This window comes from Tetranychus urticae, unplaced genomic scaffold (genome assembly GCF_039701765.1).
Source record: "Tetranychus urticae isolate SD_2017Ah unplaced genomic scaffold, NJAU_TeUrti_SD_1.0 Scaffold_8, whole genome shotgun sequence".
Taxonomy (NCBI): domain Eukaryota; kingdom Metazoa; phylum Arthropoda; class Arachnida; order Trombidiformes; family Tetranychidae; genus Tetranychus; species Tetranychus urticae.
The window spans coordinates 57,501-65,000 of record NW_028315840.1 but is presented as its reverse complement, the minus strand read 5'-3'; the positions used below and the strand labels follow the sequence as shown (position 1 = coordinate 65,000).

Genomic DNA, 7,500 nt, shown 5'->3' with positions numbered 1-7,500 from the left:
TGAAATAATCGTGACTCTAGCCATTACGCAGCACCGCTTTCCACCTTTCAATGGAAAACCTTTGCGCCGGACTCATCCCTTTTCACTCGCCGTTACTCAGGGAATCTCATTTGATTTCTTTTCCTCCGCTGAATTATATGCTTAAATTCGGCGGGTAACCTCACCTGATCTGAGATCAAAAATATTGATTAAGTTGATTAATGTTTATTTGTGTTGTTTGCAAGCAAGCAACGTAAATCTACTTTAATGTTTGCACAAATTTTGCCTTTGCATTACTTCTTAGGTCTGCTTTAACAGAATGAAATAGCTACTATTTGTACGATTTATACAAGTGCAAGAAGATTCATCAGTTAACAGGTTAGTTGATCACCATAGTTATCTGCAATACGACTTTAGCGTCGTCAGATAGGCGACTAACCTTAGAATCTCATGCTAGTATCTATTCATATATACTGCTTGCAGAGATGAAATATGCATTGTACACAAAATTTATCATGTGAAACAAGTAGATTTGAGATTCTCCTTACTAAATTGCAACGAATTGCAATTAAGAAAAGGAATAAAACATCAAGATTCATGCATATAAATATACAATCCTCTCAAAACAATGCATATATGGTAGTATGCAAGTGTTTTGTTGATTATTTTACATCTCAACTCTCAGACAGATGTGACCTCGGAAAAGACCCGAAAGCCGCAATGTGCGTTGGAAGCTCAAGTGCTCGGCGTGTCCTGCAATTCGCACCGATTATCGTAGCTAGCTACGTTCTTCATCGATTGGTAATTCGAGTGATCCACCGCTTGAAGATGTATCTTTGCCACCGTGGGACTTTTAATAAGTATCCTAAATCTGCATTGAGAGGGTTTGAAAACAATTGTATGCAGTTTATAAAAACCATAGTTGTCTTTACTTAGTTAGGCGAAGAAGTGTAAAACTTCCTTCTTTAAACCTTGCCGTCAGCATAAGCTGAAGACTTGATCAGGTACCAAGTATGTAGCAAGACAGGCTTTTCATTATAAACTACAATTGTTTTGCAAAAGAAATTATGGCTATCGTTAGATAACCCTCACTCTTTGTTGCATTGGATAATGAAAGATGGATGTATGAATGAACGAATGTAATGCAAATTAGAATCATGTTGCAATGGCTAAATGTTTGCAATAAACATTCACAATTGCGACTCTAATGCAAATACAATTCAATTGCATTCACCATATTAGCATCTACAATATCACTATGCAGAGTGTTTGATTGTTTGAAGGTTGTATTTCTCTTATAATAAGAGGGTAATACGTTAATGATCCTTCCGCAGGTTCACCTACGGAAACCTTGTTACGACTTTTACTTCCTCTAAATGATCAAGTTTGAACATCTTTCCAGCACAATCCGACCACTAGTTTCCCAATGGTCTGGATTGACCAGTCCGAAGTCCTCACTAAATCATTCAATCGGTAGTAGCGACGGGCGGTGTGTACAAAGGGCAGGGACGTAATCAACGCAAGCTAATGACTCACGCTTACTGGGAATTCCTCGTTCATGGGCAATAATTACAATGCCCAATCCCCATCACGAAATGGGTTCAAGCGGTTACCCACTCCTTTCGGAGCAGGAAACAGTATGCACGATGACCACTTCAGTGTAGCACGCGTGCGGCCCCGGACATCTAAGGGCATCACAGACCTGTTATTGCTCTGTTTCGTGCGGCTGCGAGCGCCGCTTGTCCCTCTAAGAAGTCCTTACAGTGCTACAGCATCCTTACCCTAGCCAATTCTGTAGGCTAATAGCAGCAGAGCCCTCAACAGCCGAAACCATCAAGAGATACTACCACCCACAGGTTGACTAAGGGGGAGTACTGCAGTGTAAACTGCAAGTCTATTTAGTAGGCTAGAGTCTCGTTCGTTATCGGAATTAACCAGACAAATCACTCCACCAACTAAGAACGGCCATGCACCACCACCCACTGAATCAAGAAAGAGCTCTCAATCTGTCAATCCTCTCAGTGTCCGGGCCGGGTGAGTTTTCCCGTGTTGAGTCAAATTAAGCCGCAAGCTCCACTCCTGGTGGTGCCCTTCCGTCAATTCCTTTAAGTTTCAGCTTTGCAACCATACTTCCCCCGGAACCCAAAAACTTTGGTTTCCCGGAAGCTTCCATTCGAGTCATGAAATTAGTTACTCAGAATGATCGCTGGTTGGCATCGTTTATGGTTAGAACTAGGGCGGTATCTGATCGCCTTCGAACCTCTAACTTTCGTTCTTGATTAATGAAAACATTCTTGGCAAATGCTTTCGCTGTAGTTTGTCTTGCGACGGTCCAAGAATTTCACCTCTAGCGCCGCAATACAAATGCCCCCGTCTGTCCCTCTTAATCATTACCTTGGATTCTTAAGACCAACAAAATAGAACCAAGGTCCTATTCCATTATTCCATGCAAGATCATTCAAGTTAAGGTAGTGGTACGCATCATATAGATGGTTGACCATACCGTTTTTAGGCACCTCTTTCGAGGTTTTGGACGCCTGCTTTGAGCACTCTGATTTTTTCAAGGTAAAAGTCTCGATCGCTTGAATCAACACTCGGTAAAGAGCATTGATAGCAAATATCGAGCAATTTTCTGTCTAAACACTATGAATGTAACCACCAGGAAAGAGGAATGAAGGTTCAAGCAAGCATCCGTAGACACAAGCAAGAAACCTAACATCACCATCTAACCCTTTAATCAGTGGACCCCATAGGTTCGACTGAAATCCAACTACGAGCTTTTTAACCGCAGCAACTTTAATATACGCTATTGGAGCTGGAATTACCGCGGCTGCTGGCACCAGACTTGCCCTCCAATAGATCCTCGTTAAAGGATTTAAATTGTACTCATTCCAATTACGGGGCCTCAATAGAGTCCCGTATTGTTATTTTTCGTCACTACATCCCCGTACTGGGATTGTGTAATTTGCGCGCCTGCTGCCTTCCTTAGATGTGGTAGCCGTTTCTCAGGCTCCCTCTCCGGAATCGAACCCTATCACTGGAACCTGATCCAGGATGAGCTTTTAAACTTACCCAGACCTGGTCATGTCTTCCTCCAAGCCTACGCTGATGACACTCTCGTTATTGCATGTGGAGCAAAGCCAGAGGTTGCCTGTGAAAGAGCACAAATCATGTTAAAATCATTGGAACAAGCCGCATATAAATATTCACTTACTTTTAACGCATCAAAGACCCAAACCATCATGTTAGGACGAGGCGCGGAACTGGAAATCCGTCCAACCATAACGTTTAACGACCATCCATTGACATATTCCAACACCATTAAATATCTTGGCATCATCATAGACCGTCATCTTTACTTTTACGACCACATTACATATATCACCAACAAGGCACGACAGGCAATCTTTGGCTTTACGCGTATATCTGGAAATAACTTCGGGCCTCCACAACGTACGCTGCGACTTTACTGGAACGCTGCCATTGAACCAGCCATAACTTATGGTTCAGCTATATGGCATCAGCAAGCTGCAAAAGAAAAGAATAACTTTAAATTACGACAAGTCCAGCGTTACGCAAACATTGCAATGACGAGAGCTTACCGTACCATCTCACATGATGCAGTACAGGTATTGGCGGGTACAATGCCACTCATTTACCGTATTCAGCAACTAGCAGCCCATTACTTTTTAACTCGTCCACCAGACTCGTACCCATTCGTACCAAGACCATTGCTTTTAAATCATACATTCACTGATGATTTTAAGCAAGAAATACGAGCCATCCTCATAGATAACTGGCAGCATACCTGGAATGCAAGCACGAAAGGAAGACATACTTTTAAGTACTTCCCGTCAATATTAGATAGAATGGAATTCATGCACTTACCCTTTAACCATGACACGACCCAATTCTTCTCTGGCCACGGCGATTTTAGAACGTACCTTCATCGTTTTAATCTAGCCGCAGACTCATCGTGTTTTAACTGCAATGTTGCTGAATCGGTCGATCATATTGTAAATAACTGCCCATTATACATCATTCCGCGCACCGAATTATACACCAGCCTTTTACCGGATGACCCACCAGATGACCTTTTAACTTTATACACGACTGCTTTTAAGGAACTTTTCACGTATCTCGGGAAAATAATGACCATTAGGAAGCAGCATCACCTGGGACGACGTCATCAGCTCGCTGCAAACACGCCTGGAGACCAAACATCCGCCATAACGTGAAAAAGGGGCCCCTCACCATTACAGTGAGGGGACCCCAGGACATTTTAACAGGTGTCCAGCCTGTTCCCAGCTCTTGTTCTCTTGGTAGTTTACACACGGCAAACTTTTGGCCTAACGTGAAAAAGGGGCCCCCTCACCATACAGTGAGGGGACCCCAGGACATTTTAACAGGTGTCCAGCCTGTTCCCAGCTCTTGTTCTCTTGGCAGTTTACACACGGCAAACTTTTGGCCTAACGTGAAAAAGGGGCCCCCTCACCATACAGTGAGGGGACCCCAGGACATTTTAACAGGTGTCCAGCCTGTTCCCAGCTCGCGTTCTATTTTGGCAGTTTACGCATGGCAAACTTACGCCTTCTTTAATCACCCAGCTCTTATCGTTTTTACATTCGCGGTTTCCCTCGTATTTTGTTTGAGGCTTTTGATTTTAGCAATTCATACCTGCACCACTGCCCTTTTAGTAATTCATGCCTGCACCACTGCCCATTGGGCCCCATTTATTTTATTCAACTTTGACCTTTACATCAAAGTAGTTACTGCCCCAGTTCATACCACCTTAACTTGATGAACCATGACCTGACATGGCAATTCAAGACCTAAGGTGTGTTTTAATATCATAGACTTTCATCTTAGATATTTCATTGCTGTCATGCACCACTACCAATCATGTTTTAACGTTGCCATTAATCCATGATTTTAGGTCTCTCGAGAGTCACGAGCTCTCTTAAGTCTCAGCCGCCGCCTCTGCAAAAACAAGCAGCTTGCACTCAAAGGGCAAGGTAGTTGAGTGCTAGGGGCGCGATAATTTCCCCTATTATGTCCCTAATATATATGAGCTTCCAGTGGGCGTGGTTCCCACGCCACAACCCACAACAGGATCCTACCCCTTCCATGCCTGACCCAAGATATGCATGCTGTGGGAACCCTTGCGGGAACATACATACTCAAGCCAGACACTTCCGGAATAGAACCCCTAGGCTCATATATATTATTTTAACGCTCCTCGCGGAGTCTCCACTGACTAATGCGCTACGTTGGACATCTCTTCCCATATAGGGTTTAGGGCGGTGTGTATTACACAAGAACTGTCAAGTTACTCCATCTCTGTTCTGTGTTTTTTATCGTCTTTTAAATGACTTTTACCTAGCAATCTTTTCAGATGCTGTGCTCGTGCCTTGCCCAGCACGCGAGTATTTGCTACGATCTGCCTCCACCAAGTGGTCAAGGACTTTTTAAACGGACATGCGCGGTTTCAGCTTGACGGTATTTTAACACGAATCTCTTCATGTTCCCGCCTTTTATTTTATTTTTCATGCATTTATTTTGTCTTTTTATGTACATACAGCCCCTCTTTTTTGCAAGTCCCTCTTTTAACTCATTAAATTATACATGAACTGTAAACCCCGTTCAACTTTACATTGAACGGGGTATCTCTGAAAGGGGGAGGAACTCTCCCAAACTCCCCCTGACTTGTACTGAGCCCCACCTCTAGGGGTCACTTGTCGTACCACTGAGTGATGCAAGTGATTTTCCCTAGAGATTTACGCAACTTTGTAAAACAAAATTCAATAAAGAAATTTGAAAACGGAATCGAACCCTAATTCCCCGTTACCCGTTACAACCATGGTAGGCGCATAACCTACCATCGACAGTTGATAAGGCAGTTGCTTGAGGGATACATCGTCGGCTCAGAGGCCATACGATTTGCTCAGTTATTCAGAGTCATCACAAGAAATGCAACCGAAGTTGCTAAGATCCCCACTGCTAGTCCTTAGACAGCGACCGAAATCACTGAACAGGGTTCTAGGTGAATAAGAATCATTGGTCTTGTACTAATAAATGCGATCCTTCCGTCAGCAAGCTGAGGTTGGAACACTTGTTCATGTATTAGCTCTAGAATTACCACAGTTATCCATGTAAAAAAGAATATCCGAGGAACCGTAACTGATTTAATGAGCCATTCGCGGTTTCACTTTATAAACAGTATGTACTTAGACATGCATGGCTTAATCTTTGAGACAAGCATATGACTACTGGCAGGATCAACCAGGTAACTTGATGTTTTAGCAAAGTAAAATGCTAAACAAGTTGTTTTTGCAGCTATAAATACGATATCCTCAGCTAACAACCAGCAAGTGGATGTTAACTTTAACGAGGTATCGAGATTTATGTCGTGCATTAAGATGATTCTGCAGAAAACTCTTTAGAATCCATCTTCTTCCACTAAAATGTGCAAGCACATCTAGCAGGAGTAACCATTGCTGGGTACGTTTGCAAGTCAACTAAACAGCATAGTATTATAACCGCTTGATACCAATTTCTTGGATCAATCTGCGGTCTGCTTTGCACAAGCAGAGCTCAATACTAATACTGCTCACTCTGTTGAGTGACTAGTTTGAACATATATGCAAGATATGAAGTCTGATAGCATTAAAGCCCAACTCTCATAGATATTGTCAGTCGTACCAAGGAAGACCTTAGGTCTTGCAGGTACTCTACCTTTGTATAATAGTGTGTGGTGATAAGATGATTGACGATCCAAACCCATTCAGGCCCGTCTCTTCAACCACCAAACATCAACAGAATAACAGGAATAGATGCGTGAACAGCTACAGTCTGGACCATACCACTGCTTGATGCATTGACTTATCCATAACCGTAGACAATCACTTACCTCCCCATCAACTACTGATGGTTGCTTCTCTCAATTCAGCAACTACACTCACCACATATAACACAATAAATCTGGTTGTGATCTAAAACCTCTTTTTCTGAAAATTAGACTAAGTCCGTGTCTATTTTTGACACCCAATAACTTTTGAACCATAAGGTCAATCGCGATCATGTTTTTCGGGGTAATATCCCAGTAGTGCCGACTATCGCATGCGCTTATTAATGACCTAAATTACTAAACGCAAGTGGCCTAAAATCGCGCCAATTCGAACATTCTCATTGCTTTTATGGGCTCAACCATTAAAGGCGATTTCCTCTGGTACCAACAGCACGAACTCGATCAAAATTACGCAATCATTAGTTGACCTAATGCTGATAATGTCCAAAAGATTTGGTACCGTGAATCGACCTCGTTCTTCCGTTATAATGAGTCATCATCGAAAATCCAGGGGTATGCAAAAAATTTAACATGTAATTCAATGGAAAAAGTTAAAGTTCGGTTTTTTCCAGGGGTATGCAAAAATTTTTCAGTTTTAAATCAAAACAAGGTTAACTAGCTAAAACCTCGCTAAAATCACCAAAACAGCTCTTTTTTCCATTTTACACCATTTA

General features: G+C 42.4%; 2 non-coding genes and 1 pseudogene across 2 annotated transcripts in view; all 3 read right to left on the bottom strand.

Annotated features, from left to right (window-relative positions):
- The window catches only part of LOC149092533 (large subunit ribosomal RNA), a 4,168-nt gene extending 3,990 nt beyond the window's left edge, over positions 1-178 (bottom strand). The window contains exon 1 of the ribosomal RNA XR_016200803.1: positions 1-178. This exon is cut by the window's left edge and continues 3,990 nt beyond it. This is a non-coding gene — a ribosomal RNA (large subunit ribosomal RNA).
- Positions 179-654: 476 nt separating this feature from the next.
- On the bottom strand, positions 655-809 carry LOC149092532 (5.8S ribosomal RNA). Its single transcript, XR_016200802.1, has one exon. It is a non-coding gene; the product is annotated as a 5.8S ribosomal RNA (ribosomal RNA).
- Positions 810-1,304: 495 nt separating this feature from the next.
- LOC149092531 (small subunit ribosomal RNA) lies at positions 1,305-2,115 on the bottom strand (annotated as a pseudogene; the record flags this gene model as incomplete).
- Positions 2,116-7,500: the final 5,385 nt, after the last annotated feature.